General features: G+C 37.2%; 1 long non-coding RNA gene across 1 annotated transcript; it reads left to right on the top strand.

The window, feature by feature from the left end:
• Nucleotides 1-379: 379 nt before the first annotated feature.
• LOC113339314 lies at nucleotides 380-4,529 on the top strand. Its single transcript, XR_003355036.1, has 4 exons — nucleotides 380-431; nucleotides 3,314-3,416; nucleotides 3,585-4,195; nucleotides 4,274-4,529. It is a non-coding gene; the product is annotated as an uncharacterized LOC113339314 (long non-coding RNA).
• The last annotated feature ends 14,067 nt before the right edge of the window (nucleotides 4,530-18,596 follow it).

Below are 18,596 nucleotides of genomic sequence, written 5' to 3'. Positions count from 1 at the left end.
TTATTCTAGATAACTTTGCACCTAGTCTTGTTCAAGTCTTAAGAGAATTTTGGAGCGTAATAACTGGCCATAGGACGCGTACAAAGCAACAGAAAAGAGATTATTCTCTCAACTGCTCGAGAAGAAAAAAAGAGAAATACTCTCGGATTTGCACGAGAATTTTGGTCATGTTGGCTATATAAAGCATTGCTTCAAGTCTCATAAAGGTTGATCAAGAGTTAGGGGTCGATGGGGAGGCCAGCAGAGAGGCGCAGGAGGAGTTGCAGGAATTGTACCTGCTGCTGCTGCCATTAACAAAGCTCGAAGAACACGAAGAACACACCTGCAAAGACAGTCGTTTATCAACAGTGACAACGACTAGCAGCTGGGGGTCTTAAAACAACAGCGTCAACAGCAGCAGCGAGGTGTCGTTCTTTTACTGCAGTTCTCTGGTATCGTTCTTCTCTGGACGCTTATAAAGGGTCGTAGTTTCACTATTTTATATTATTCACTCTTTTAATCATATTTTGAGCATCAAGTATGTATTTTGAGAACATGATTATTATGAGTAGCTAAACCCCAATACTGGGATGATGGAGGAAGCTGTTTTTCAGCCATGTGGTTATTTAAATAATTCTTAATTCACTTTTTGCACCGATTTTAATTGATTTATGATTTCAATTAATTACTTGTGATTTTGTTTGATGCAACATGCTTAGTCCTAGGGATTCTTGATGTGCCATGCTTATCATATACAAGTAATATTTTATGGAATCTAATTTGGCAAAGATAGAGTTAATACTTGTTTTATTTTGAGCTATAATCGCCTAGGATTATTTTCTGAGCCACTTGAATATGAAACACATTGGAATCCTGAGTCCTGGTTCCTCTTGATCTTGTGACATATTGTGTATATATTTTTGTTTTTAAATCTATTCAAGTCCGAGCATCGAATCCGTATTTACCACAATCTTAATATTACAACAGAAAATGCCACCGTTTTTTTCAGAGTTTATTTAATGCCACACATTTGACCTTTTCCATCCCGTTTTTTTGAGAAAACGGTTAACTGTCGTTAGTGCCTACGTGGCAGTAAATCTGCCCTAGTAAATGACATTTAACCCCCAAACCATCTAACTAGGACTGATTCAAATCGACCTAATAGTGTGAGTCATTGTCTGAGTTTCAAGCCTAGACCAACACCGATTCAAGCCTCCATTGCACCATCAAATTCATTCTGTATCTTCATAACCAACAACACCACTCCCTTAAAAACAGCAGCGACAAGTTCTCATTTAGAACTATTTTCACGACTTGAAATCTCTGTTTACAAACTCTACTGAATTCCAAAACCCTTGTAGTCTACTTCATCCACTCCAGAAATACATCCAGTCATGGCAGTTAACAGGCAGCCGCAACGAGAACTCGATTGTTGATTTTCGAGTGAAGCAGGTGGTTCAAGCAATTTAGCAAACACCTACATGCGTTCTGCTGGTGGCATATCAAATTCACATAAAACTGATTTATTCACTCTATCATGTCTTCAATCTAACACGGCTCCAAAAATGGGATCATTTCTATTCAATTAATCATACACTTAGATTTTAGCAAACTGCAAGGCATCAGTAGGATAGAAGAATGCTGGTGGTTGAGCAAACATACATCCGTTTCGTTTTTAGAACCCAAGAACCCACTTTGTTTGAACTTGAATCAACATCAGCAGCATATCTACTAGATCTACTTGATTCCATTACTACCGACATTTTGATTTGTTTGTTCAACTAAATTTTGCTTAGAGAAGTTCTTATGCTAGTTTGTCTCGAACAACAATTCTAGTATCACTAGCCACAACTGACTGCAATGCAGCTCCCCTCTACCAGTATCAGTGGAACTATATATCTTTTTTACATATAAGCAATTTCTTACAAGCATCTTCTTGATTCTCACCACTCTTACAATGACCCAAGAACAACTGCCATTAAACCCAATCTCAGCCACCGTCTCCTGTAATTCATGACCACCATTTGATCAAAACCAAATTGGACAAAAACCCATCTTCAGATTACATCAAAACCCCCGATTCAATTCCTTGGTTGCTGTTTGAAGAATTCTTGTATAGGAACGGTAGGCATCCACCATCTGCCACACTTGTAAATCCCAATTCAAAATATTGAAGACCATTGCTTCAAATTGAATCGGGATTTAAACATGAATCGACCCACCAATCACAACAACTCAATTCATGTTTTTTCTGTGGATACAACTCAATTCTTCAAATTAATACCCAAACCATTGCTTCAAATTGAAATCGACCCACCAATCGGGATTCAAATCAAAGACATCCTAAGTTATCTTTTCTCCACAGAAAAAACCCTAGCTCTTCGATTTATCTTCAAAATGGTTTCAGAACATTAATTAAACTTCAACCCCTTTGTTTTACATCTGACAGCAACCCTAACTTCAGAACTCCTATGTTCGATCTACAGCAGCAACTCCATCCTCTTCATCCCGTGCTCAAACAATCACAACAGCATCACCGACAATCAACTCTTAACGTTTCTCTTTAAGTTTCTGATATCATAATCACAAAATCTACTCACGGAAACACGAGAAGAGAAGAACAGGGGAAAGAGGAAGAAGAAAGAACTAAAGGGGAAAGATGGTGAACCCATGACTAGTATAATAGGGTTTTCAGGGTAAATATGTAAATCGCGACAGATTATTTTGACCGAGTCAGCGAAAAAGACCAAGTGTATGGGTCCTGACGGAAAAACTAACGGTTGTGGCATTTAATAAACTCTGAAAAAAACGGTGACATTTTCTTAAATCGGGACTTGCAAGTGTGGCAGTTTGTTAAAAATCCCTTATTCTATCTTTCCACATTAATCCATCTTTTCGTATTCTCTTAACCGATACTTTTTATGGAATTTCAACTTAACCGTATACATGTGTTGACTTTTCCCCTTTTAACCGGCACATCCTGATTTAATCGGTTATCTCTTTCGCCACAGTTTTCATATTTATTAACCGGAGTGAGTGGAGAGGCTTTCTCTTTTCTTTACTTTACTTTTTTCTCTCTCTTAATCTCCTTCATCTTCATCTTCATCCTTTCGAATCTTTCATCCTTCACCCTTTCAGAATCTTTATTGGTGCTGATATTCTTTGAACTTTATGGATTCTCATCAAAGCTTAGCTTATTCTACCATCATTGGTATTTTTATTTTCTTCCTTTTAATTTTTCAACCACCATTGTTGTTCTACTGTTTCTCTGGCGATGCTCCGTTGTTGTTCTGCCGTTGTTGTTCTTCATATTTCCATAATGTTTTTGTTTCAGAAAAATTCCCCCGGCTAGCAATCTTCGTATCAAAGTCACAAACCTTAATTCTTCTTCGAGTTCTAAGGACAGTGAATCTCTCAAGAGGAAGCCGCATAACAAGGTAGTAATAAATACCTTTTACTTTAATTTTTTAGCTTTAGAGAAAAAAAATATTGTTGCCTCTGGTTTTGTTTGTGCGAAGGATTCTAGGACGAAATCAATCGCAGTAAAAAGAAGGTGAAGAGGTTTCGTCATGTTCCCAAACTCAACACTTCCCTTAATATTCCAGAGCTCAACTATACGCTTCGTCCTCAACATATGGTCCTTCTGATGAGGCTATCGATACTTCCGTTAAGGATATTTTCGCCCAAGCTACTGTGAATGTGCTTCTGCGTCTGTGGAAGATATTATCGCTCATGATGTAATGATTGATACTATTTTGAAGGATGTTGTTGCCGCAACTTCTGAGAATACCCTTGCGTTTGTAAAGGAAACTACTGCGTTGGTAAAGGTACTACCGTCTTTACTTCTGAGAATATTGACGCGTCTATAGAGAGTACTGCTACTTTTTCTCTCGAGGATGCTACTACGTCTTCAAAGCATGTGACCGCTATCTCCACTATGAGCATTGTTATACCTACTCATCATCATTCCATGGTCACCGCTTCATCTTTGGACACCACTTACGTTGATCAGGGTGCTTTTGGAAGAGTTGACTCTGAAACCATGTTACTATTGGATATTATTAATGTCGCTCGTTCATCCATTAGCGATCTTTCTTAAGCTCGCATTTTTGACACCCTTGCTAAACTATTGTGTGAGTCTCCTCCAGATAAATCAACTAGGAGCGAAATTTTCTCACAGTTGGATCCAAGCGTTAATATTTCTTTCGATCTTCTAGTAAGTGTTCTTTCACTTGCACTTTTCAGCTCATGCTATTTTACCACATTCTTATATCTGGTGCTACTTCTTCCTTAGGAATGTTGTCGTCGCTTAGTCCAAACTGTGGGATTCTCTTAGTCTATGTTAGCAAGCCACAACAGATACCAACATAGGACTCGATCAGCTCAACCAACAGGACCGAGTTTACAGGGAGAGTCTTCATGCTATTTTTATGTTCGTTTTGTTAGCGATAATAATGTATTTTGTTAGCTGTAGAATAGCTAACACAGTTGTAACTGATCTCCCTGTATGTGTTGCTCTTGAAGATATAAATACCATATGACTCCACAATCAAGAGGTGTGGAAGTCTTTTTATCTTAAACACAAAATCTGACTTGGTATCAGCCTTGATCCAAGCTCGTTTCCGCTAATACTCCACCTCAAAACCTACAAAAAAAAAAAAAAACACACAGCAGAAATCTAATTACAGTAACCTCATCACCCTCTTTACTATGGCTGAAAACACAAACACACTTCGTCAGGTGCAAATTCATCACCTGGTTAACCTCAAACACACTGGCATCAATCATCTGCTTTGGAAGGCTCAGTTTCGTCCAATCTTGAAAGGCTATGATCTTACAGGATTTGTAGATGGATCCAAAATCAAACCAGCCAGAAATCTTCCTGACAGTGAAGACATTAATCCTGATTTTCATGCATATGAATCTCAAGACTCATTGATCGTTGGATGGCTAAACTCAACGCTCACCCCTGAGGTTTTGAGCGCAGTGGCAGAACTAACAACGTCAAAAGAAATCTGGGATAAATTGGACGCTGAGTTTGCTCCCAAGACTTTTGCACATCAAACTTGTCTTAAGAAGCAACTTCACTGCATGACTAAAGGTAATAAATCTTTAAAAACATATCTCAATGATGCTAAAAGTCTCTTTGATCAGCTTGCAGCATCTGGCTACATTGTCTCTTCTGAAGAAAAGAAGCAGTGCATTAGCAATGGCCTGAATCAGACATATGATCCAGTTGTCACTGCGTTAAGTACTGTTGAAGGTATGGATATACAGACCTTCAACTCCCATCTCTTATCTTTTGAGATGCGTGTTGAACAACAATTAGCACAAATTCAAGAACCGGTGGCAAACTATGTCACCTCAAGCTCAGCTGGACCTGGGAGAAACGAAACAAGACGCAATAATTATCAACATCGGGGCCCGAGCCCTCCAAACATTAATCATTACCGTCGTGGGCAACAGCAGCAGACACATACTACTGGGGATGTTATCTGCCAGATTTGCAAAAAGAAAAATCACTCTGCTGACCGATGTTGGTTTCGATATGAGAAGAGCAAAACAGCTTCACAGAAGAATGCAGCTGCTTATATAGCTATGCCTGGACGATTAGACGCACAACAATGGGTGACTGACTCTGGTGCTACGCATCATATGACAGCTGATATGAGAAATCTGTGTATTCCTCATGAGTATGATGGCACGGATGAAGTGCGAGTTGGTAATGGTAATACTTTAGCTATTGCGCATATTGGTAACACATCCTTCTCCTATAACAATAGGAGCTATTACCTAAACAATGTTTATCATGTCCCTAAGATAAACACAAATCTTTTGTCTGTCTATCAGTTTTGTAGAGATAATAACGTATACTTTGAGTTTCACACAAGTTTTTTTGTTGTGAAGGACAAATGCACGGGGCAGGCACTGCTAAAGGGGCGGAATGAGAATGGGCTTTATATTTTCGATGGTATAGGTGACAAATCTAAGTTGCCGTCTCCAACCACTTTTATTTCTGCTAGCCTACCTGTTTGGCACCAGAGGCTGGGTCATCCAATGCTAAGCACAGTCTCAAAAGTTCTTAATAATTTTTCTCTTCCAGTTTTCAATAAGAAGTTTCAATTCTGTCACTCTTGTCATCTAAGCAAGAGTAGAAAGCTTCCTTTTTCCAATAGTTCTACAATAATTAATAAACCATTAAGTCTCATAGTTTCTGATATCTGGGTGTCTCCTAAATTGTCCAGAACTGGTTTTAAATACTACTTGTTGTTAATGGATGTCTTCTCGCATTATACTTGGGTTTTTCCCTTGGTTAAACGTTCTGATACATTCCATGTCTTCTCCCTATTTCACAAACAAATTGAGAATTTAACAGGTTACAAAATTCAAGTTTTCCAATCTGATAATGCATTAGAATTTAAGAAGCTCACATCATATCTTAACAATTGTGGTATCCAACATAGGTTCTCCTGTCCACATACTTCAGCACAAAATGGACTCGCTGAGCGACGCATTCGTCATGTCACAGAGAGTGGTCTAGCACTTTTGTTTCATGCCCATCTTCCAAAAGAATTCTGGTCTGATGCGTTTACTACAGCCTGTTATCTTATTAACAGACTTCCTAAATCCAACACTGCAGTAAAAACTCCTCTTGAATTACTCTTTAATAAGAAGCCAGATTACAAATTCTTACGTGTGTTTGGCTGTCTTGCATATCCTTGTCTTCGCTCTTATAATACACACAAACTAGAGCCTAGGTCCTTGCCTTGCATTTTCATAGGCTACAGTTCATCTCACAAGGGTTACATTTGTCTCCATCAACCTACGAACAGGCAGTATATTTCTCGACATGTTAGATTTGAAGAAGAGGTTTTCCCATTCTCATCCCCTCTACAGCACTCTCCTGCGCTTTGTCCACATGAAAACTCTACAAGTACTGATATACTTGCCTCCCCAGTTTTTCATCCATCACAGAATATGCCAGCAGTTCAACAAAGTTCTGGTGTGCTACCAGAAGTGAACCCACCTTCACCAGAGTCTACAGCAGCTATAACACCAGTGCAATCCTCTGCGGCTTCACCGAATATGTCTTCTTCAGCTGGCACGACAACGGCACTGCCTACAGCTCCTTTGCAGATGTTACCTGGGCATACAATGGTCACAAGGGGAAAAGCTGGCATTACAAAGCCAATTCAAGACTTACCCTTCTGGCCACTAAGCATCCACTACATGACAATGATTTTCTGGAACCAACTGTTATTCGCAGGCTAGCAAATATCCAGAATGGAGGGATGCTATGGATGACCAGATTAATGCATTAATTCGTAATGGCACGTACTCACTTGTCAATTATGAAGATGGTATGAATGTTGTGGGTTGCAAGTGGGTATTTCGTGTTAAACACAAGCCAGATGGTACGATTGATAAACGAAAAGCTCGTTTGGTAGCCAAGGGGTTCAATCAACAAGAGGGCATTGACTTTGGTGAAACTTTCTCACCGGTCATTAAGCCCTGCACTATTCGTTTGGTACTCTCTATAGCTGTCATGCGCAATGGAACTTACGTCAGCTAGATGTTGAGAACGCCTTTTTGCATGGTGATCTGGAAGAAGACGTGTTCATGCAGCAACCTCCTGGGTATATCGATTCCAATATCCTAATCATGTGTGCAAGCTCCACAAGTCATTGTATGGCTTAAAACAGGCCCCTCGAGCCTGGTTCTCTAAGCTGAGTAGCTATCTAATTCATTTGGGCTTCAAAGCCTCCATTGCAGACTCCTCATTGTTCATACAAGACTCTGGCAGCTCTACAACATATGTTTTGATATATGTTGATGACATAATTGTAACTGGTTCTCATGCTGCACAGTTGATTCTTATTTCAGATCTAGGCAAAGCTTTTGCTGTGAAGGATATGGGTGAACTGTCATACTTTTTAGGCGTAGAGGTTTTGCGGCAAGGTCAATCTTTGGTGCTTTCCCAGAGAAAGTACATCGCTGATCTGCTCATAAAACCAAATTTGATGGTATCAAACCGGTTTCGACACCGTTAGCTGCTAATGCGAAACTACAGAAGCAAGGCAGTTCAAGTTTCGGATGCAACATTGTACAGAAGTATAGTAGGGGCCTTGCAGTATCTTCATATCACGCGACCTGATATAGCTGTGGCTGTCAATAAAGCGTGTCAATATATGCATGATCCTTATGAAGAACATTGGGAATTAGTGAAGCGTATCCTGAGATCTGAAAAATACTATTGAGCATGGATTGTTTTTCAGACCTGGCAAAGAATTCACTCTTCATGCTTACTCTGATGCAGACTGGGCTGGCAATTTAGATGATCGTCGCTCAACTAGTGGTTATTGCATCTATTTTGGTGGTAACCTCATCTCTTGGAGTGCCAGGAAACAGAAAACTGTTCCAAATCTAGTACAGAGGCAGAATATCGTGGAGTCGCAATAGCTACTTCGGAGCTAATATGGATACAGTCTTTACTTCGAGAACTGGGTATCTCTCTGCCATATCCTCCTTCATTATGGTGTGACAACTTAGGCGCTACGTATTTAACAGCTAATCCTGTGTTTCATGCACGGACTAAGCATATAGAAATAGATTATCATTTGTTCGAGAAAGGGTTGCACGCGACAATTGTCTGTAAAGTTCATTAGCTCGAAGGATCAGTTAGCAGATGTTTCACAAGGGACTACCATCACCAAGATTTGAATATCTTAGAGACAAGTTGAACCTTCGTAGACTGCGGTTCACCTTGAGGGAAGGTGTTAGCAAGCACAACAGATACCAACATAGACTCGATCAGCTCAGCCAACAGGACCGAGTTTACAGGGAGAGTCTTCATGCTATTTTTATGTTCGTTTTGTTAGCGATAATAATGTATTTTGTTAGCTGTAGAATAGCTAACACAGTTGTAACTGATCTCCCTGTATGTGTTGCTCTTGAAGATATAAATACCATATGACTCCACAATCAAGAGGTGTGGAAGTCTTTCTATCTTAAACACAAAATCTGACTGTCTAGTAATACCATCCAAGAGATTTCCCGACAAATTACTAAGTTGAATGAGGATCTTCTTGCTGAATCCATTGTGTTTGAGAATCTTCGTAACAAAAATCAAGAACTCAAAGGTATGTTTTTTCAGTAGTCATTTATGAATTTTGACGCGCTTGTATTTATTTTTTGAATATATTAGCGCGTCATGGAGAGATTTAGCTATCAACATTCTGCTGAGGATGTCCGTGCGGATAATGAGAGGTTTTTTAGTCAATTTAGCCAATTAATTAATAACCATTCATATCTGCTTGATCATATTGATACTCAAAGTAATGAAAATATTTATCTACGCAACCAAAATGATTTTCTGTGCTCCCAAGTATCCAATCTTTCTGGATTATTATACAACTCTGATTTAAGGAATTGAATTCTATCAGATGAAAATCGAACCCTTGCTGAAGAGAGGCGGTGTTTTTCAAATGAGAAGGCGATGTTTACGCGCCATTATCCTGCTCTTCAGAACACTTTCACTAATCAAGGGGGATCTATTTGGACTTTGAGAAACCAATATGATGATGATGTGAAGAGATTAACCTTGGAGAATGAGAAAATCATCCGGAGCAAAATAAATATGAATAAACTTCGAGAACAACATAAACGGTTAAAGGGGTCATATGACATCCTAGTAAAGGAAAATTCCTCTTGAAGGTTTAATTGGTTATGACTTTGATAAATGTATGAAGGATATGAAAAATAGTGATCTTGCCTTATCCTAGTATTTCATTTCTCATAGGGAAGGTAGTCACATTGAGCTGACTGCCTCAGTTTTTACTTATCTAAAATTTCCTCACTTGTTTTCATTTTACCACCCTTGTATTAATTTGAAATCCTTTGCATTCGTAGCATCCGAAAGATCATACCAGTCTACCCTCCAAAAATTGAGATATGATCTTTCAAAGACGCAAAAAGAATGCGGGAAGCTTTCCGTGACACTCTCATCCTCCAGAGACAAGGCGAATAGGAGATGTTTGTACCTTGAGAGGTTGATGGAGGTTTCCATGGAAAACACTAAGAAGAGTGTCGCACGCGATCTCTACGCCAACTCTAAGGATCTTGCAGATCGAGTTTGTCTCACCAATTAATTTCCTTTATTAGAGGTGGAGCCTCTTGATGTGGCTGAGGATGAGGAGCTTTCCGAACCAGATAGTGATTATTATGATGAGAGCGGTGATGATGAAAAATTTTTTCTTCAAGAGGATCTACCAAAGAGAATGAAGCTGGTGGTGAACCCCTTAAAGATTAAAATCCCGATGTTGATCCTGATGCTGAGATTGATGCTGAAATCTCCGCACAAAACCAAAATGTTCCTCAAACTGATCTTTAGCTCTTTTTCTTTCTATATCTTTTGTGTAACTGGGCGTTCCCAAACTTGAGGGTCATCTTTTATTTCTCTACCTTTTCTTGGCTACACACTAAAAGAAACACCTTTTTTTTTTGTTTTCTATGCCTTAATATATTTTGGTATCTTTTATTTCTCTTATGTCTCATTTATGAGAAGGCGAATAAAACCTCCTTTAATTATTTTATTCTCATACTTGCCTCTGTTCTTCGCGTTTGAAGTTATCAGTGAGTTCATTACTCAGCTGTGCATTCTTCTTGTGAGTTTCTTTGAAATTCTCCTGCGGTAAAATAGTTAATGTTTTATCTAAACTGGTCTAGGTTCTTTTCTTTTTGAGGTCTTATTGTACCTCCCTAATTAAAGGTCTTAATCAGCCTCCCCCTATTGATAGGACTTATCCTTGCCCCAGGGTATTCATTTTGGTTGGGCGGCAAAATCGCAGTCGGTTATTACCCTTTCAAGTAATAACCGTTGATTTCGCCTTATCATCTTTCGTATTTTTTCCTCTACATGATATATTGATGCGTCAATATGACAGGTCTACTTGCTCCCATGAGTAAAAGTCTTGTGAAATTGACGTCTTTGACATAATTCAGCTCCATAATGGAATTATGGTGTCGTCCTTATATTCCCCCTCATTGTCATTTCAAGGAAGCTTACCCCTAACGGGTTAGGGAGGGCTCTTCCCATCCAGTGATACCAACAATTAATTTTTTTCGTGACCCCTTATCTCTTTGATGATATGTCTTATGGTTACGAGATCACACTCTAATTGGGGTTACTTGAGGACCGAGTGTATCAAAGTCATGACTTGCCAAGAATGGCCAGGTACGCTCCAGACGCCCTAGGCACTCCTGACTCAACCATGTACCACGGCGCCCTGATCGAGTTTTTACATACCTTAGGAGAGATATTATTACCTCAGTCTTTCGACTCAGGAGTATCTGCCGGATAGGCTTTTATTTCACCCCTACGTCTCCATAACTCAGGTTTTAGGGTTGGTGTAGCTTTCCTCCGAGCCATGCATTACTCATATGACTTGGGTATACTTCATGATACAAAAGTCCGAAGTATTTAGCATATTCAAGAATTTCAAAAGCCTTATTGAAAAGAAAAGTGGTTACTACATCAAAGTTTTGTGAAGTGATAAAGGCAAAGAATACAACATCAAAGAGTTTGAAATTTTTTGTGAAGATGCAGTCTTGGAAAGGAAACTGACTGTAGGTTATACTCCTCAACAAAATGTTGTTTCCGAGACAAAAAACCAAACGTGATAGATATGGTGAGGTCCATGCTTCATGAGAAGGGTATGCCTAAAGTTTTTTGTGTCGAAGCCGTTAACACAACCGTATACTTGATGAATAGGTGTCCAAAAAAATATGTATGGGATAAAAATCCTTTTGAAGCATGAAGTGGGATAAAACCATCGGTAAGGAATCTCAAATTGTTTGGTACTGTGTGTTATTCGCAAATTCCAAAGGTGAAGAGGACAAAGCCTAATGAATCAAGTGAGAAATGTATATTTCTTGGCTATAACCTCCAATCAAAAGGTTATAAGTTGTTTAACTTGAAAAAAAACACAATGATCACAAGCAGTGATGTCATGTTTAATGAAGGTGCTTCCTGGAATTGGGTAGAAGGTAAAATTGAGAAGAGAACCATTATTGTTAATGAATAACAAGAAAATTTAGAAACAAATGAAGTTGAAGAAGGTAAAGAAAATGAACAAAAACTACCTTAAAGACCACCAAATGCAGGATAAGGAGCATCCCCAAGTACTAGTGCATCAACATCACCACCAACGGCACCAAAGAAGATGAAAAAGTTAAGTGAAGTGTACGAAAGATGTAACTTTTGCATGGTTGAACCGGAAAACTTTGAGGAAGCATCAAAAGAACCGGTTTGGAAAAAAGCTATGAAAGAAGAAGTTTTTATCATTGATGAAAACGATACATGGGGAGTAACAAGGCCAAGTTACAAAGAAGTCATTGGCGTGAATTGGATCTACAAGGTGAAGTAAAATGAGTATGGATCAGTTCAAAGGAAAAAATCAAAGTTTGTGGAAATGGGATATTTACAACAACCCAATATTGACTACAATGAAACTTTTTCACTAATAGCTAGTCTTGACACCATTAGATATGTGATTCCTACGGCGTCTCAAAAAGGTTGGTTACTTTATCAACTTTATGTCAAATTGGCATTTTTGAATGGAGAACTCCATGAAGAGGTATATGTAGAACAACCACAGGTTTTTGTGATTGAGGGACAAAAAGAAAATGTATACAAGTTGAAAAAATCTTGGTATAGCCTAAAGCAAACACCAAGAGCTTGGTATAGTGAGATAGATGGATACTTCGGAAGGAAAAACCTCAAAAAAAGCAAGACTGGGCCTACACTTTATGTGAAAACACAAGTTACATTTATTCTCAGTGTTTCTTTGTATGATGATGATCATATTTTTACGGGTAATGATGCTCATATGACTGAGAAATTCAAGAGAGAAATGATGATGAAATATACGATGAGTGACATGGGTTTGATCAAGTACTTCCTTAGTATTGAAGTTCAACAAAGTGAAGATGGAGTGTTCACTTCTCAAAGGAAGTATGTCGAAAAGGTGTTGAAGAAATTTGGTATGCTTGGTTGTAACCTCACATCAACGCCACTTATAGTGAATGACGAACTCGCGAAAGATGATGGATGAAGAAAAGTTGATGAGACTTATTATATAGGTCTTATTGGAAACTTGTTGTACCTTACACATACAAGACCCGACATCATGTTTGCTTCAAATACGCTTTCTAGGTTCATGAGTTCACCTAGTCATCTACTTCTTGGCGCGGCAAAGAGGTTGTTAAGGTATATTCAATGAACAATGAATATTGGAATCATGTATTAAAGAATTTTGGATGTCAAAATAGTTTGATATTGTGATAGGGACTTGTGAGTATGTATTGATGACATGAAGAGTACATCGGGGTATTCTTTTTCTCTTAGTTTGGCTATATTTACATGGGCATCGTAGAAGCAAGTAACCCTAGATTAATCCACGACGGAAGCAGAGTACATTTCGGCATCAATAGGTACATCTCATGTTGTATGGATAAGAATAATCATGAAACACATTCAAGACAAGCAAGAAGAAAGAAACATAATTTTCTGTGACAACGAAACCACAATTGGTATGTCCAAAAATTCGGTTGAGCATTGTAGAGAAAGGCACATCAAACTCAAGTATCACTTTATTCGAGAAGCGGTTGAAGATGGTGAGATAGGACTTAAGTATTGCAAGACGGAAGACCAATTGGCGGACATATTCACCAAGGCACTTCCCAAAAGCAAGTTTCAAAATTTTCGAGAATTGCTAGAAGTAGTTGAACATCACATTAAGGAGGATATTGTTAATTAATATAAAGTTTATATAATTAAGATTAGTAGTAGGTTAGTGAGTACATATGAGTGTTCCGCATGCTTTTGTATTAGATCTTATGTATGCCTAGTATATATAAAAAAAAATGTAAGATAATGAAATATAATTGAGTAGAGGAGGTAGAGAGAAGCCAAGAGCCCTCACTTCCATTCAACAAAATTACTTCAAACTTTTTTTTTAATTCAATCATAAAACCAACAAGAACACCAAACATTCATAGTGAAAGAAATGAATAATGATAGGGAACAACATCCAATCCTTTTCATTAGAAGGAAGAAGGCGGTCGTTCTTCTTGTAGCCTCTAGGATCGACATATAGAAAAAGAAGTAGGTTTTTTCATCCAAAGTGGTTCGTGAAAAAAGAATGCCCTACTTTTGGAGAATACGCTTCGCCAAAATTTGTCGATAATAATTCTTCAAGAAAGAACCATCAATGTACTTGGAAGGCTCGTATTCTTCAGCGACGTTAGGAATCTGGGAAAAACCAACACTACTGGAACGGAGAACAAATTCATTCAGGATAGGAATGACATTCCCATTCTGCTGAAAAAACCCTTCGCTTAGTTTCTATCCTCGTACGCACGCCGTAAATGAGGGGATTGGAAGGATCATACAAAGGAACGAGTAATCCATCTCTTAACTGCCCAAACATGATAATGACCTTAGTTGAGGACCAAGGCTTGGTAGTGATCCATCTTTAATCAAGTTCCTTATTTTTCTTAGAAACTTTAGAAATAGATAGGGTCAAACCCTTATGTTGTAATTCTTTATGAAAATCTTCGAAACTTTTGCTGAGAGATTGATCTTTCTTGTGCGCCATTGTAGTGTGGGAAAAAAGAAGGAATCTAAACCAAAAATGATGTAGGAAAAACACTTAGATAAGAAAAGCAACATCCATAACAAGATGGATTTGCCGCGGAAATTGGTAAAAAAACAGATGAATGAGAAGAAATGGCAGCAGAGAAGAGGGAAGTTGAAGATATTTGAAATTACGAAGACTAACAGGGGTTTACTCAATAAATACATTTGTATATTTCTAAATATTTTAAAAGAGTCACGAAAATTAATAACTTTCCAAGAATTATGCAGAATTGAGCAAAGTTTTGTGGAGTTATGCAGAGTTGTCCATGTCTTGCAGAGATTTATAGAGTTCTGAAAAGTTGTGAAAACAAACTTTATATGGAAATATGCATATAGACATAGATACAAAATTTATTGTAGCTTATTAATTACACTAACTTCAACTAAAGGTGTTGGTGCCCGACTTGTAAAAGACCTCTCTTTTTTCGTTTCAATAAAATGCCTCTCTCGGCGCTCTCATACTATACTAAATTAAATAAATAATTATTATTGTGTATACATAACTTCTTTCTTTTATTCAATAAAATACAATATATGTAATAATTATTTTTTAAATCTTTTAAGTATATGCAATAATTAATTTTTTATATGTAATAATAAATAATTGTTATTGCACAATTTTATATAATAATTAATATAAAAAATGTTTATTATATCATATAATTTATACTAATCTATATTAAGAGTTTTATACATGGTATATTTATGAAATAATAAAATAAAAGTGAATAAAAAATATCCTTATGAATATTTTGGAAGTCTTCAAGAATGTTACATATTTTACAAGACGTTTATCGAAGTAAATATATACACAAACTTTAAAAGACTTTTTAACAATATATAAACAATAAGATAAATTTCGAGAGAGATTTTAAAAGTACACAACCAGTACCACAATACTTAACAAATGCGTTAAACTCCTTCGAAATCAACAAAAATATTTATAGAGGAAACTCCTTTAAAGAAAGATGGAAAAGAGTTTTTTCTCCCTCCAAGTTATAAATACAGGAAACATAACTGATCAAAGTGGTAAACGGTCATAAAGAGAATTAAAGTAAGTACGTCAGTCATAAAGGCAGATAAATCACATTGTAAAGGTGGTAGCGAGAAATGAGGAAACGTGGCAGAAAGATTAAGTTGCTAAGGATGTTCTTTTTGCACCGCCATAATACTCGAGTGAAGAGAAAAGGAACAATGTAGATATAAAAAGGGGAAATTAGGCTCAGGCCCAACCCATGGATAACCCATAATATGAGGCCCTTAATTAAAAAAAGTTTAAATCTAGGCCCCGAGTTTTTAAAAGACCTTGATACCCTTATGCATATTGTCAAGCCCATAATTAAATAAAATTTAAATCTAGGCCCAAAATTATTAAATCTAGGCCCGAAATTATTAAAATACAGTGCGAAGGTGTAAACAGAAGTTACACATGCATATGGCATGTGTAACCAGAAGTTACACATCCTTATGATATGTGTAATGCAAAGTTACACTTGTATATATATGCAAATAAATAGACATAAAAAAAACACAAAAAAAAGTTATTACTTTAATATTCATTTACAATAATTTCTTAGCATGTGTAACTAGAAGTTACACACGCATCTGTTTAGTGTAATTGAGAGTTACATATGTGTCTATCTAGTGTAACTGAGAGTTACACATGCATCTGATTTGTATATTCAGCGTCAACTCCAATTCCAGCAAGACCATTACCACATTTAAGTAATTAACTTTTATGAAGTTTAAATCTTTGCCTTTCCTTCTTGTCTTCTTCACTCCAAAATGCTTGCATATCTGCAACGAAATAAACATCCATGGATTAGGTTGGATGAACAAAAAGCAAAAAAAATATATATTGTAGAACAATTGTAAGGCAAAATTATAGAACAACACAAATAACCTATCTTAGCATGTGTAACTGGGAGTTCCACATGCATCTGTCATGCGTAATTGACAGTCACACATGCATATGACTTGGATACCTAGCATGTGGATTTTTTTGGTTGCAAGTTTGTTCATTTTGTCTAGTGTAAAGAGGAGTTACACATGCATATATCATGTGTAACTGAGAGTTACAAATGCACCTGACTTGTGTAAGTGTAACTAAGAGTTACACATCCATATAAAGCACACATTTTCAACTATAAAAGAGACAAGAATCATCACTTCTCACCTGGACATTAGTCAACATCCTTATCTATCCAGCCATAAACTGCAAGAATATCTCAGAGCTTTGATAAATGTTCTTGGTTCTCTTGGTAAGCTAGTGTCTTATCAGTGCGCGCAAACCACATCGAGTCCTGCATAGACATCAATTGATATAGAAAAGGTTACAATTATTCAGAAATTACTTTCATAGAAACATTGAAATACTATAGTCGAAACACCCCTAAACAAGCATGTATAATCAGCTGATACACGTACAAAATCCATGCGTAATTCGGAGTTACACATGCATCCTTCTAGTGTAACTGGGAGTTACACATGCATATATCATGTGTAACTGAGAATTACACTGCTAGGAGCAACATTCACATCAGCCATTAAAAAAAACCATACAAAGGAGCACATCTAACAATGGATAATCCTGAGCTGGAGAAATTATACGTACATGTACAAGATAACTCAATGGCGTAATTTCAGTGTTTACTTCTTTTTTTATCCATTCATATACAAATTGCAGCAAGGAAAAACCACAATCCAAGCACAACCCAGGACCAAAAACAGATCATCAGCACAACATAGTAAATATCTCTGCACACTGAAATGATACTAGTTATGCTACTTTCATTATTCATGCAAGCATTTTTTTTTACTGTTTTCCCTGTGCTTTTTTGGGCTCCGTTGAGACTTATCACACGAAAAAAGTAACAAACACAAGACTATTAGGAGTGTAACTAGGAGTTACACATGTATATAGCATGTGTAACTAGGAGTTACACTTCCGCATGACTTGTGTAATCGGAAGTTACATATGCATATTGCTTCTGTACTAAGAAGGTAAATAGATTTTGCACGGAAGATCTTACAAAAATGTGAATACTATCCCAAAATAAATGTAAATGCTACCATCTTAAACATACTTACCAGTATTGTATGAAAGGTGTTCCGACTTCCTCGTGCTTCATATAAAAACATCTCGACAAACATCTTAGAGGAGAACTCCTCATCCAAAAGTGATTGCCAGTTTATTTGGATAGACAGCTAGACATACTTTACTACCATGGCGCAAGCATGAAGTTGAGCATAGAACTTACTGCAATTTGCTTATTTTCCATCACTTCCAGCTCGACCTACTTACTGATAGAGTGATGGTATGCCTCCAAACTCTGTCATCAAAGAAAGCATAATGTAGAGCAAAAAAAAATTTGACACGTGTAGAGAAAACTTTAGATGCCTGTTATATAAAATGATCAAATACTTACTGTAGGGATGAGATAAATATAAAGATATAGGTGGACTACCATAATGAATGATTCTCGGTACGCTTGACTTGTCTATCCCCATTCCGAAAGGAAATAATCCTTTTGACTATCTTAGCATAGGACGAGGTTAAAACAAAATCAAGTAGCATTGCACGTTTCCCTCAAAAAGTGTTGATCGTATAGCCTCTCTGAGAAAAGATTGTATACTTTGTACTTCCCCTGCAAAATTAAGATTGATCAACAGGCCATACAAGAAGCATTTCACTAGCATATCAATACACGAAATATTGCCACCCACCATAACTACTTCAAAAATGAACCACACAAATGAACAGAAAGAAAGATATGAAAAGTAAGAACACATATTATAGTATGTTTAGCTTGATTATCAGACTCAAATCAAACAACAAGTTGGCAGGAAAAAAACAACAACCACCAACTAGTTAAAATGCATACACAGGACAACAAAATATGATAATTGCGAAATACTG

Source organism: Papaver somniferum, unplaced genomic scaffold (assembly GCF_003573695.1).
Source record: "Papaver somniferum cultivar HN1 unplaced genomic scaffold, ASM357369v1 unplaced-scaffold_21, whole genome shotgun sequence".
NCBI lineage: Eukaryota > Viridiplantae > Streptophyta > Magnoliopsida > Ranunculales > Papaveraceae > Papaver > Papaver somniferum.
Note: the sequence above shows the minus strand (reverse complement) of the source record. Positions and strands in the feature narration are given on the sequence as shown.